The sequence below is a fragment of the Sapajus apella genome, unplaced genomic scaffold, assembly GCF_009761245.1.
Source record: "Sapajus apella isolate SASKATOON/1434 unplaced genomic scaffold, GSC_monkey_1.0 scaffold33, whole genome shotgun sequence".
Taxonomy (NCBI): Eukaryota; Metazoa; Chordata; class Mammalia; order Primates; family Cebidae; genus Sapajus; species Sapajus apella.
In genome coordinates this window covers 7,409,170-7,421,781 of record NW_022436973.1, presented here as the reverse complement: position 1 = coordinate 7,421,781, position 12,612 = coordinate 7,409,170, and the positions used below count along the sequence as shown (strand labels likewise).

Genomic DNA, 12,612 nt, shown 5'->3' with positions numbered 1-12,612 from the left:
TATTTTAAAAATTCTGTCACGCCTGTGATCGCAGCACTTTGGAAGGCCAAGGGGGGGGTGGATCGTGAGGTTAGGAGTTCAAGATCAGCCTGGCCAATATGGTGAAACCCTGTCTCTACCAGAAATACAAAAAATTAGCTAGGCATGGGGGCCTGTGCCTGTAATCCCAGCTACTCAGGAGACTGAGGTGGAGAATTGCTTAAACCTGGGAGGCGGAAGTTGTAGTGAGGCAAGATTGCACTACTGCACTCCAGCCTGCGTGATGGAGCAAGATGCTGTCTCAGAAAAAAAAAAATCTGGAGTATTTTAAACATAGAAAAATATGTATATTATATAGCAAGCATGCATGTATCCTCTACCCAGATTTAACAAAGGTTAATATTTTGCTTTTTTTTTTTTTTTTTTTTTTTTTGGGTTTAAATTTTTTTTTTTTTGCCAGGCTAGAGTGAAGTGGTATGATCTTGGCTCACTGCAACCTCCACCTCCTGGGTTCAAGTGATTCTCTTGCCTCAGTTTCCCGAGTAGCTGGGACTGCAGGTGCACGCCACCATGCCCAGGTAATTTTTGTATTTTTAGTAGAAATGGGGTTTCACCATGTTGGCAAGGATGGTCTCAATTTCTTGACCTCGTGATCCACCTGCCTTATCCTCCCAAAGTGCTGGGATTACAGGCGTGAGCCACCACTTCCGGCCTGCCTTTTCTTTCCCCCTGCCCTTATACTTTCCCAAATATGTGCATATATAAGTAATATATAGTATTGTGAGTGTTTTTCATATTTATATTGATGAATAATAGAGAGTATTTTGTGTGTTTTAAAAATATGCGTAAGTGGTATCATATCATCTTGCACCTTGCTGCTTTAGTTGAGTTTTATGTTTGAGCTATTGTGTGAATATACCATGGTTTCTTTCGTACTGAAGGCCATTGACTTTTCCAGTTTTTTACCATTAGAGATGATACTTCAGGGAATTCCTTTGTACATGTCCCCTGTGAGTGAACATTTGAAAAGAGTATTTAAAATGGTGGTTGCAGTTTATACTCCTATCACCTTTGTGATTTCACTACGTCCTCACTAACTTTTGGTATTAGCTGACATAAATTTCTGCAACTGTGTGAATTTGAAGTGGTTATTTCCTTGTTTTTCTTGTTAAGAAACATATTTTCAGCCGGACGCAGTGGCTCACGCCTGTAATCCCAGCACTTTGGGAGGCCAAGGTGGGCGGATCATGAGGTCAAGAGATTGAGACCATCCTGGCCAACATGGTGAAACCCCATCTGTACTAAAAATACAAAAAATAGCTGGGCATGGTGGCACGTGCCTGTGGTCCTAGCTACTCGGGAGGCTGAGGTGGAAGAATTGCTTGAACCCAGGAAGCAGAGGTTGCAGTGAACCGAGATTGCGCCACTGCACTCCAGCCTGGAGACAGAGGAAGACTCCGTCTTCAAACAAACAAACAAAAAAAATTTGTACTTTTAGATCAGGGTCAGAATTGTTACAAAGCTCTCCTCCTTCTTTTGGTCCCCCACTTTGTCTCCATTTTGTGACATAGCCACGAAGAAGAAGCCCTGACTTGTAAGCATCTGTCTGGGCTGAAGATCAATTCTGTCTGAGTCCTCTGTTCTCTGATTGTTCTGGCCCCTTGGTTACTGTGGTCTCCTAAACCTGAATTGAGCCAGCGCTGGCTCACACTCCTTCCCTTTTCAGTGCTATGCTGGAAGAAGGAAGGAGCAGTGTAGGGGAACCTTAAGGTCTGAATTTGATGCCAGGCTCTGCCACTAACAGCTCTCTGATACGGATTAGATCCCTCATCTTTCATCTATAAAATGGAGGTAATACTGCTTGGTTTACAGAAGTGCTGGAAAGGTCTTTATGTCATACGTTTAAATTCTTTAGAAATGTAGAGATATGTTCAAAACAACACTCTTTATAAGAGCCCTAAATGACAAATAACCCAAGTGTTTTTCCACAGTAAATAAGTAAATTGTGGTATCTTGATACATACTACACAGCAGTGAGAATGAACTACATCTCACTGTGTGGGTGCATCTCATAAATATGAGCCAAATAAGCCAGCATAAACTCATATAGATTATATGATTCTGCTTATATAAAGTTCAGAAACAAATCAGAACTAATCTATGGTATTTGAGATCAAGACAATAATTACCTTTTGGGGAAGGGGGATAGGACTGGAAGCTGGGTAGGAGGGAGACTTCTAGGGCTTCAGAAATGTTCTGTTTCCTGATCTGCATGGTGGTTATATAGGTGTGTTCATTTTGTGAAAAAGTATTGATTTTTATGTTTATTTGTTTGTGCTTTTCTGTGTATGTTTTATGCCTCAATAAAAAGCATGCTTAGGCAGGCGCGGTGGCTCACATCTGTAATCCCAGCACTTTGAGAGGCTGAGGCAGGCGGATCATTTGAGGTCAGGAGTTTGAGACCAGCTTGGCCAACATGGTGAGACCCCATCTCTAATAAAAAATACAAAAAAATTAGATGTGGTGGCACGCGCCTGTAATCCTAGCTACTCAAGAGGCTGAGGCAAAAGAATTGCTTGAACCTAGGAATCAGAGGTTACAGTGAGCCAAGATTGCACCACTCCTCTCTAGCCTGGGTGACAGAGTGAGACTCCATCTCAAAAAAAAAAAAAAAAAAAAAGCATGCAAACTGAGCTTGATAGGAAATCATAAAAATGCAGTAAGAATGTAAGAAACTACAGAGAGCTACCAAGATAAAAGATTGGGCTTTGTACTTGAAATAATGAATTTAATTGAGAGACTTTTAATGTTTGTTTCCTTTTATCTGACTTACCCTCAAATTAATCTTCTCCTTTTCAATCCCACAGCACTAATCCAGGTTTCCCTTCTTGCCCTGGTTGTTGTGGTCATTTCTTAATCGGTTTTCCTCCCATCATTCTTTACTCATTGTGGTTCATCCATTATTTTGCCGTCAGATCGATCTTTGAAAGTACAAACCTGATTATATCACTCTCTTGCTAAATAATATGTAAAGACAAGATGATGCTTCTGCAAAGCATAAGTTTTGGAGCTGGGTACATGAGTTGTGAATCCCATCTGTTCCCTCAGTCACTGTTGGACTCTCTTCAGGTCTCCAGACCTCACTGTCTCTGAGTGTAAACCTGAGTTCTTGTGATTAGTTTCTGAGCTCATCTTTTTAATGAGCCTGTTTCAAGGCCTGATGTGAGGAAGTGGATTTCCTTCTTCCTCTTGCTTTCCATGATTTCATCCTTCTCATCCAGCGATATGTGGCTGAGGTGGGTGCATTTGTGTGAGCACTCTAGCTGGATTCTGAGTACTATTGGGGAGAGTTATGTTGAGTCATCTTGAGTCACTGCAGTATCCCATGGGCTCTGCAGGGCTTTGGAAACAACCAGCACTTAAGGACTGGAGATTGTGTTGAGTAAATGGAGAGATCATTGATGTGTCAGGAGTCAGTAGAAATAGCAGGCTCTGGATATCATAATGCATTGACGTCTGGGCAGAATGAGGGTGCAACACTGGAAAGAAAGTGCAGCCTACCCCAGACAGCACAGAGCCACCAGAACCAGGTTGTTCCAAAGGCTGAGGCGTGACAGGCAGGAGGCCATAGAGGGACCCAGGGAAGTCCTGCTTGCCTGACCACCATGGTTATGCTCTCTGTGCTAGGACGTAGTGCCTCTCTCTGTTCATAGTGATTGTCTTAGGAGGGACTTTGCCCAGCATAATGCACCTGAGTATAGAGCAGGTATTCCCGGCCAGATGGTGATCCACCACCTGGCTTTGGGATTCCTGGTTGACTACTTGCATGCCTTGGTCTATGCTGAGTAACATGTGTTGGCGCTGGAGTCAACTCACCTGAGTTTGAATACAGGCTCTACTACTTGCTTGCTCCAGGACATTGGGCAGAGAACTTTGCTAAACTTCAATTTTCCCATTTGTGAAATAGAGATAATAGTACTACTTACCTCATAACTTTGTTACACCAAATGACCCAAGGGGAAATGCTTAGTAAAATGTCTGGCCTATAGTAAACTCTGAATACATACTCTCTCTTTATCTCAGTGAAAGCATTTGCCCGGGCAGTCAGAGATCTGAGTTCTGAACTCAGCCAACTACTGAGGAGCTACAAAACCAATAGACAAGACATTGTTATTTTGATATAATTAAGAAGCCTGATCAATTGATTTTCTTTCTTTCTTTCTTTCTTTCTTTTTTTTTTGATTGATTGATTTTCTTTTCTTTTTTGAGTGATTTTCTACTTTCATGTCACTCTTGGATCTCATGCATTATGCTGACCTGGGATTTTATTCTCTCAGTACAGAAGGATCCTTTTCAATGGGATTTGGAAATTTCTTGGTGAATTGGAATTTTTGTTTACCAGTTTTCAAAAATAAGACCTGCTGCATACTCACTAGACTAGTAGAGGTGAACAATTATAAAATGCTTTAAGAGAAACAAGAGTCTTTTAAATCCTTGTGCTTTAACTTGCTGGCAAAAGAGTTTTTAAATCCTTATCTTTTAATTTGTTTAAAGTGGTCCTTTGTAAAACTGATTGATTTGACAGCAGAGTGTGCCACACAGACCACTCACCCACTGTCTGATCATTTCTGTACCCTCTCAGTGAAGGCAGGATTTGTGCAGCCACGAAAGAACGTACCCCCATCCACATGTCAGGTGGACACGGCCTCCTAGACAACTTGGTGATTACCCAAATGTATCTCACATGCCTCAATGCTCATACTTTTAGCAGTTACCAGACCATCCATCGTGCTGTGACCTAGATGGAAAATTGAAACCCTGGCCACCAGCCCTGACTATGCCACTAATCAGCAAGAGCCTCGGTATTATCATCTGTGGATGGGGCTCAGTAGACATGTTCAGCCTTCGTCACGTAGCTGGCTGTCAGTGAGAGTGAACATGGCAGTATATGCTGAAGATTCCATAGTGTGGCTGCCTCACTCTGCCCCAGCTCTCCAGAAGGCACCTCTGTTCCATGCATCTCCCCTTACCTTTCTCCCATCAAAGCCTTGCCCCAGTTTGTCAGGGTTTTACTGGATACTTTACCAATTTGATAATTTCAAAAATTTGAAAGAATAGAACCAACTTAACAGTATCCTGGTTTCACCTCAGGCTTCTGAGAAAGCCCTTATCTCTAGGGTAGAATTTCAGACAGTGTGGGGAGTTCAGCTGGGGAGATGTTTCAGAGTGAGACTGATAACAGGCAGCCTGTGTTTTATAGGCAGTGTGAACTTGACATTCTGCTTAAGTGAAAAACAGAATATTATAGGATTTGTGCTGTGTGGTGATAGTAACTGTAAAAAAGCACCCCCTTTATGCTGAATGCTCTGATTTTATTTTATTTTTTTTTTTTTTGAGATAGAATCTCACTCTGTCACCCAGCCTGGAGTGCAATGGTGTGGTCTTGGCTCACTGCAACCCCTGCCTTTGGAGGTTCAAGTAATTCTTATGCCTCAGCCTCCCAAGTAGCTGGGATTACAGGCATGCACAACCACACCCAGCTAATTTTTGTATTTTTAGTACAGATGGAGTTTTGCCATGTTGTCCAGGCTATTCTTGAACTCCTGGCCTCAAGTGATCCAGCACTTGGGTTCTAATGGATTTCTTCGATGGAGAGTCCTGGGGCTTACAGCAGAACCATTGGGACTAGAAAGTACCCTGTAGAGATTTTTTTGTTTTGGACTCCTCAATTTCTGGGCCAGTGAGGTTGAACACTAGTAGTAGTTCTGGTCTGAGCTCATAGACTGATCATAGGAGCAACCTGCCATTGTTCCCTTTTTGATCTCAGGCAGGTCTCTTAACAGATCTGATCTCCTCATTTCTAAAGTAATGATGTAGAACTAGGTATGCATGAGACCAGGCCCGTTCATGTGGGGAGAAAAGCTCATAAACAACCTGAGAAGGCAAAGTCCTGTGTTGGGAACATGTAAAGTGCTGTGGGAACACAGTTTCAGATTTTGCCTGTAGGTTAGGAGCTGGACTGCAAAAGGAGAAGGTGGCATTTGAGTTAGGCCTTGCTGTGAATTGAATTGTGTCCTGCCTTCCCCCTAAAATTCATGTGTTGAAGTCCTAACCCTCAGTATGATGGTATTTGGCAATAATTAAGTTAAGATGATGTTATGAGGATGGGGCCTTCATGATGGGATTAGTGGCATTATAGGAAGAGATCAGAGAGCTCCCCAGTCCCCCATGTGAGAACATAGCAAGAAGATGGTCATCTGCAAGCTGGGAAGAGGGTCTTCACTGGGAACCAAATAACCTGGCACCTTGATCTTGTACTTCCCAGCCTCCAGAACTGTGAGAAAGAAATACCTGCTGTTTAAACCACCCAGTCTGTAATGTTTTGTTACAACAGCCTGAGCAGACTAATCCATGCCTTAAAGAGTGAGGCTAGGTAGGAGTTGGACCAGAAGCTAGGGAAGAGGAAAGGCATCCCTGTGGCAGGCACAGGTACAGCAAGCGTTCAGAGGCATCAAGGGGAATAAACCAATCATCTGTCCCTAAGGTGCCCCTTCTGATAATCCTGTCACCCACATGGTTCTTCTGCTCTCAGCCAGGCCTTTAGTTGCAAAGTGAATTTAGAAGGTCAGTTTAGGTTTGCTTTTCCAAATGAGGTTTCTCAATATACTAGAGTCACTTAATACATTCTCTTCCAGGAGCCAGCTTGGGCTTAGGTTTCTTTCTATGTAGGTGAGTTCAGTCCTGAATAGAGGTTTGGCCCAGAAGGAATTTTCTGGTGTCAAAGGGGGCCTGTCCTGTGTTTATTATTTCTTATTCCTACATTGCTACATTCATTTGGGTCATGTTCTCACCCTGGGTAAGGTCTAGGCTAAAGTGAGCCTTGGGGCACAGGAATGGGTACCTCTTTGTTGCCATCTGTACCTTTTCTCATGGGACTACACTGGCTTTATGGCAGAAACATGTCCTCCTCCCTTTAAGGCAAAGGATTATGAGCTTAATTAGAATATGGATTATGGTACCATAACAGAGAGAACAACGTAGCTGGTTGAAATCAGAGAGGTTTATTTCCCTCTCAGCATGAGAACTGCAAGTTACCCATGGCGGCTCTGCTCAGGCTCTGAAGGGGCCTGGGCCCTGCTTTCTCCCCATTGTTTCACCAGGCCCCAGGTACTCCTCTTCTTTGGCGTCCAAAATGGTTCCCTGCCTTACCTATCTTTCAGCTGCTGGCAAGGGAAAGTACTCTCCTTTCTTTTAAGGGCACAACCCAGAAGTGCCACATGTCACTTCTCGTATCCCATAGGCAGAACATCTGCCACCCCTCTCTCAAGGGAACCTGGAACATGAACTCTTCCTATGGAAGAAGTGGAGAAGTAACATTGGGGAGGGCATTGCAGCCTCTACCACATGTGCTAAGAAAAATTCAGGGCTTGAGGAGGGAGGGCCGTCCTGGGTTGGTGTCTGGGTGGGACCCATAGTAGGGGACCGATGGGAGATGAGACTGGGAAGGTAGACATGGTGAAATGATGGTGGCAGGCCCTGAGTACGACTTCTCTGATAGGCAGAGAGAATCCCTCCACGCTTAAATCTGCTTCTGTTCTGCCCTTGAGCTGCCACCCCGTTGTGCAGATCAGAACATGCTCTGGTCACTGCTTCTCCCAACCTCATGGCTGAGCTCTGTAGTGTACAAGCAGTTACCCCATAGGTGGTGGTGATGTTATTCTTTTCCCTTTTGGAAGCGACAGTCTGATAACGGTTGTTCTGCTCTCATAAGATGATTGGATGGAATACTCAAGTGTCAGCTGCATGGAGGAGCAAGAGGGGCTTTGGTATTTCTCCCGATGGACACCTGCAGCCTGGGGAGAGGACAAGTAGCCATCCTGGAGAAAAGCCTTGCCCTGCTTAGGCAACAAGCTGCTCTCTGATCCAGAGCCCTGGCAGGAAGTCACTCTTTGTCCAACCCAGTCAGGGCAGCCAAGAGAAGCTCCACAGCCAGTACATGCTCTGTGGGTCATGGAACAAATGGTAACGTGTCCAGAGAGAGACCTGATAGTAGACCAGTGACCAGCACTGCTTTCCAGGGAAAGGGTATTGCAAGCAAGATAATAACAGCTGACATTTGAGTACTTCGTGTGCTGGGCGCTGTTCCAAGTTCGTTACTTGTATTGCCTTATTTAGTCATCAGAACAAACCCTATGAGTTGAGTGCTGTTATGCCTAATTTATGCTGTTGTTCCATTCTGGTCTCAGAGTATGGTTGATATGATTTCAGTGATTTGAATTTATTGATACTTGGTTTATGGCCAAGCATGTGGCAAATTTTAGATTATTTGCCATTTGCAGATGGGTGGAATGTATAGTTTGTCATTGCTGGATGGAATACTCTGTAGACATCTATTAGATCCAATTGGTCAAGTGTAAAATTTAAGTCCAGTATTTCTTTGTTTTTTGCCTCGATGATCTTTCTAATGCTGTCAGTGGGGCGTTGAAGTCCCCCACTAATATCATGTGGCTCTTTTTTGTTGTTGTTGTTGTTGTTGTTGGCTATATCTTTTTTTTTTTTTAGGTCTAGAAGTACTGGTTTTAGGAATTTGGATGCTCTAATGTTAGCATAATGCCAACATAAAGTTGGCATATTAGATATCTGTAATGCCTAATTTATAGATTAGAAACTAAGGTGCAGATTAGATGGATTAACTTGAACCATTATTTACAGTTCTAGCAGGTGGTGGAGCCATGATTTGAATCTGTTGTGAAGCCCTTACTCTCATCTTGAGGCTCTGCTGTCTTTTATGATTCCTGGGAATGGTGCCCTGTCCCAGGCCCTAGAGTGGGAAATAGGTGTGCCTCCCTGCAGGAGACTTCCTGTGCCCATGGCAGTCTGAGGGTTTCTGCCTATTGTCTCCTTGTGTACTGTTGTTCCTCAAAGACTCACCTGGCTTAGCTCAGTCCTTTCTGAGCATTTCTCTGTGTCTTCTCTGGGGCCTGCAAGCTCTGCCACTGGAGTTTACCAGTGACCACCGTCTTTAGCCAGATAACCAGGTATGGGCTAGCATTGGGCAGTTTTTCCTTTACATCTCACCCCGTCTCAAGGATTTAGGATCTAGATTATGTTGTTGCTTCAGCCAGTTCTGCTACTGACAGGATGAATTCTGTTAGTATTTCACTAAGCTGGGGGGTATAATTACTTTAGTTGGAGGTCACTAAAACCTGAATTTACAAATAAAAAACTGGACCAGGCAGCAGTTTATGTGGGGCAATGTGGGTGAAGGTATATCAGGTAATATCCCTCCTTTGCTGAGATCCTTCCAGTGGCTCCCTAAGTCACTCATAGTAAAACCCAGCTTCCTCACAGGGCCCTTCATCATGATCTGCTTCTAGCCTCCATCTGCTTCTCTCCCTCACTCAACCTAATTCTAATTTCAGTTCCATTGGAGCCATACAGATCTCCTTGCTATTTCTTGATTTCAAATTCTAGTTGTTCATTGCTGGTATATAGAAAAGCAATAGATTGTTATATATTAACCTTGTATCTTGTAACCTTGCTATAAGGGCTGTTTGGCAGTTTTTGTTTTGGTCAGTTCTTTGGGATTTTCTACACAGACAGTCAGATCATCTGTAAACAAAGTTATTTGTTCCTTTTCAATCTGTAGAGCTTTTATTTCCCTTTCTGGCTTATTGCATTAGCTAGGATTTCCAGTAAAACATTGAATAGGAGTAGTGAGAGCAGCATCTTGCTTTGTTCCTGATCTTAAGGGGAAAGCATCCAATTTCTTACCATTAAGTATGAAGTTGGCTGTAAAGAAGTTCTTTATCCCATTGAGAAAATTCCCTCCTATTCATAGTTTGCGGACCCATCAGCCCTTTAGGTTGGTGCAAAAGTAATTTTGGTTTTGCTGTGCCTTTCTGTGGCAAAAACAGCAATTACTTTTGCACCAACTGAATAGAATGTAGCTCTGTGAGGGACAGGGGGCGTTATCTGCCTTGTTCATTGCCATATCCTTCCTCCCCAGAATGTGCCTGGAACATAGTATGTGCATGAATATTTGTTGACTAAATGAATTGAAACCATGGCTAATAATACGGCGGTAGCCAATAAATTGTGTAAAAATGAGTTTTGTTTTTATGTTTGGGGAAGACTCTATTCCCAGGATCAATGAAAAGTAAAAATTATTCATAGCTTTTTTGAAATTTAGAAGACATCTGACCATGTTTTACTAATCTACTTTCTTTGGGCCTTGTTTCTTGGTTTTTAAAATGAGTGTTTTTACAAATTGGTCTAAGTTCTCTCCTAGCTTTCATGTTTGTTGACTTTCTTTCCTAGCTGCAGGATACTTTAACAGTTAAGGAGCTCAAACACCCTTAAGTCCTATGTTCTCTAGCCAGTAGATCAACTCTGCCTATAGAGTCCAGGCTTGCCGGCCAGTAGGCACAGCCCATCATTCCTTTCTGATGGTTCCTGAGTGCTCATTTGGGAGAGGGCCCTGGGTTGCACTGCAGACATGGTGCTGGAGAGTCAGACCAATTTGCTTTTAAATACCTATATGATGTCAGATGGGGGATTTCACCTCTCTGAGTTTCAGTTTCCCTGCCTGTAAAATGGAATGATATACACCCAAGTTGTTGTAAGGATTAAATGAGATATTTGTGGTTTCCTTGCACACAAATGCTTAGTTAAAATGGAATCTGATTGCCTACCCTGCCCATACCTGCTTTGTGGATATCTTGATTCCATATCAAAATAACTTGGAAAGTGTTTTTAAAATCCTGATGTCCTTGAAAACATTATGCTAAATGAAAGAAACCAGACACAAAGGGTCACCTACTATATGGTTCCGTATTTATGAAATACCCAGAATAGATAAACCCATGGTGTCAGATGCAGGTTGGTTGTTGTCAGGGGCTGAGGGGAGGGGAGATACTGTTTAATGGTAAAGGGTTTTACTTTGGAGTGATGGAAAAGTTGTTAGAACTGTATCAAAGTGGTTGTACAACATTATGAATGTACTAAATGCAACTGAATTGTCTTTTTTCTTTACAGCTTTATTGAGGCTTAATTGTACAATGAACAGCACATATTTAAATGGTATAATTGGTGAGATTTGACATATGTTTATACCTAACTGTCACTACAATCAAGATAGCAAACATATTTCATTCCCTTCCAAACTTTCCTCGTGCCCCTTTTCAGTTCTTCCTTCCCACCTCTCCCCTCCCCCTGAGCTCCAGGCAACCACCATTCTCCTTACTGTTACTTAAAGGTTTGTTTTCCTTTTTTTCCCCCCAAGACCGAGTTTTACTGTATTGCCCAGGCTGGAGTGAAGTGGCACAATCTCAGCTCACTGCAACTTCTGCCTCCTGGGCTCAAGTGATTCTCCTGACTCAGCCTCCTGAGTAGCTGGAATTATAGGCATAAGCCACCATACCCAGCTAATTTTTGTATTTTTAGTAGAGACGGGGTTTCACCATGTTGGTCAGGCTGGTCTTTAACTCCTGACCTCAGATGGTGCACCTACCGCTGTCTCCCAAAGTGCTAGGATTACAGGTGTGAGCCAACGTGCCCAGCTGATTTATTTTCACTTTGTAAAGTATTATAGAAATGGAATTCTGCATTGTTTTGTCTGGCTCCTTTCACCCAGCGTACTTTGAGGTTCACTTATGTTGGTGTTTGGACCTTTATTGCTGAAAAATTTTCCATTGTTTGGACACACCATGAATTATTTGTACATTCACTTGTTGATGGACGTTTGAGCAGTTTTCCATTTGGAGAGATTACAGCTAAAACTGCCATAAGCCTTCGTGTATAAGTCTCTGTGTGGACATAAGTGATACTTTCTCTTGAATCAGTAAGTTGTAGTAGATGGCAAGGTCATAGGACATACATACATGTAAACTCTTGTTGACTTCTAAAAAGTAAGACATGGTGAATTACTTGAAATCCCACAAATATATTTGGTAAGAGCAGAAGAAACGACTGGAACAGGCTTAGTGCAGTGGTGCGATCTGGGCTCACTGCAACCTCCACCTCCTGGGTTCCAGCAATTCTCCTGCCTCAGCCTCCCAAGTAGCTGGGATTGCAGACGTCTGCCACCACACCCGGCTGATTTTTATATTTTTATTTTTAGTAGAGATGGGGTTTCACCATGTTGGCCAGGCTGGTCTCAAACTTCTGGCCTCAAGTGAGCCACCTGCCTCGACCTCCCAAAGTGCTGGGATTACAGGTATGAGCTACCATGCCCGGCTATGACTGAATTTTTCAATGGTGAGGCTATTAATTTTGAAAACTGATCTCAGTAGAGTGGTAGGTGGGAAGCTTTTTAGAATGTAATTAGAAAAATCTGTGAAGGGTGAAGTTTAGACAGGGAGGATTGATAGCTTGAGGAGTTTTGTTGTAAAGAGTAGAGAGGATGAAGTTTTGGTATTTGGAAGGCATGAACTATTCATTTAAAAATAATTTTATGTTATATGAATTGTACCTTTTTTCTTTCTTTTTTTTTTTTTAAAGAGTGAAACAACCAACAAAATCCTGGCTGGGCGCGGTACCTCACTCCTATAATCCCAGCACTTTGGGAGGCTGAGGTGGGCTGATCACCTGAGGTCAGGAGTCGAGACCAGCTTGGCCAACATAGTGAAACCC

The 12,612-nt window shown here is 42.9% G+C and overlaps 1 protein-coding gene across 10 annotated transcripts in view; it reads left to right on the top strand.

Annotated features, from left to right (window-relative positions):
• PHF20 (PHD finger protein 20) overlaps nucleotides 1–12,612 on the top strand; it is a 167,523-nt gene that overhangs the window by 121,712 nt on the left and 33,199 nt on the right. The gene's annotated exons all lie outside the window — the stretch shown is intronic.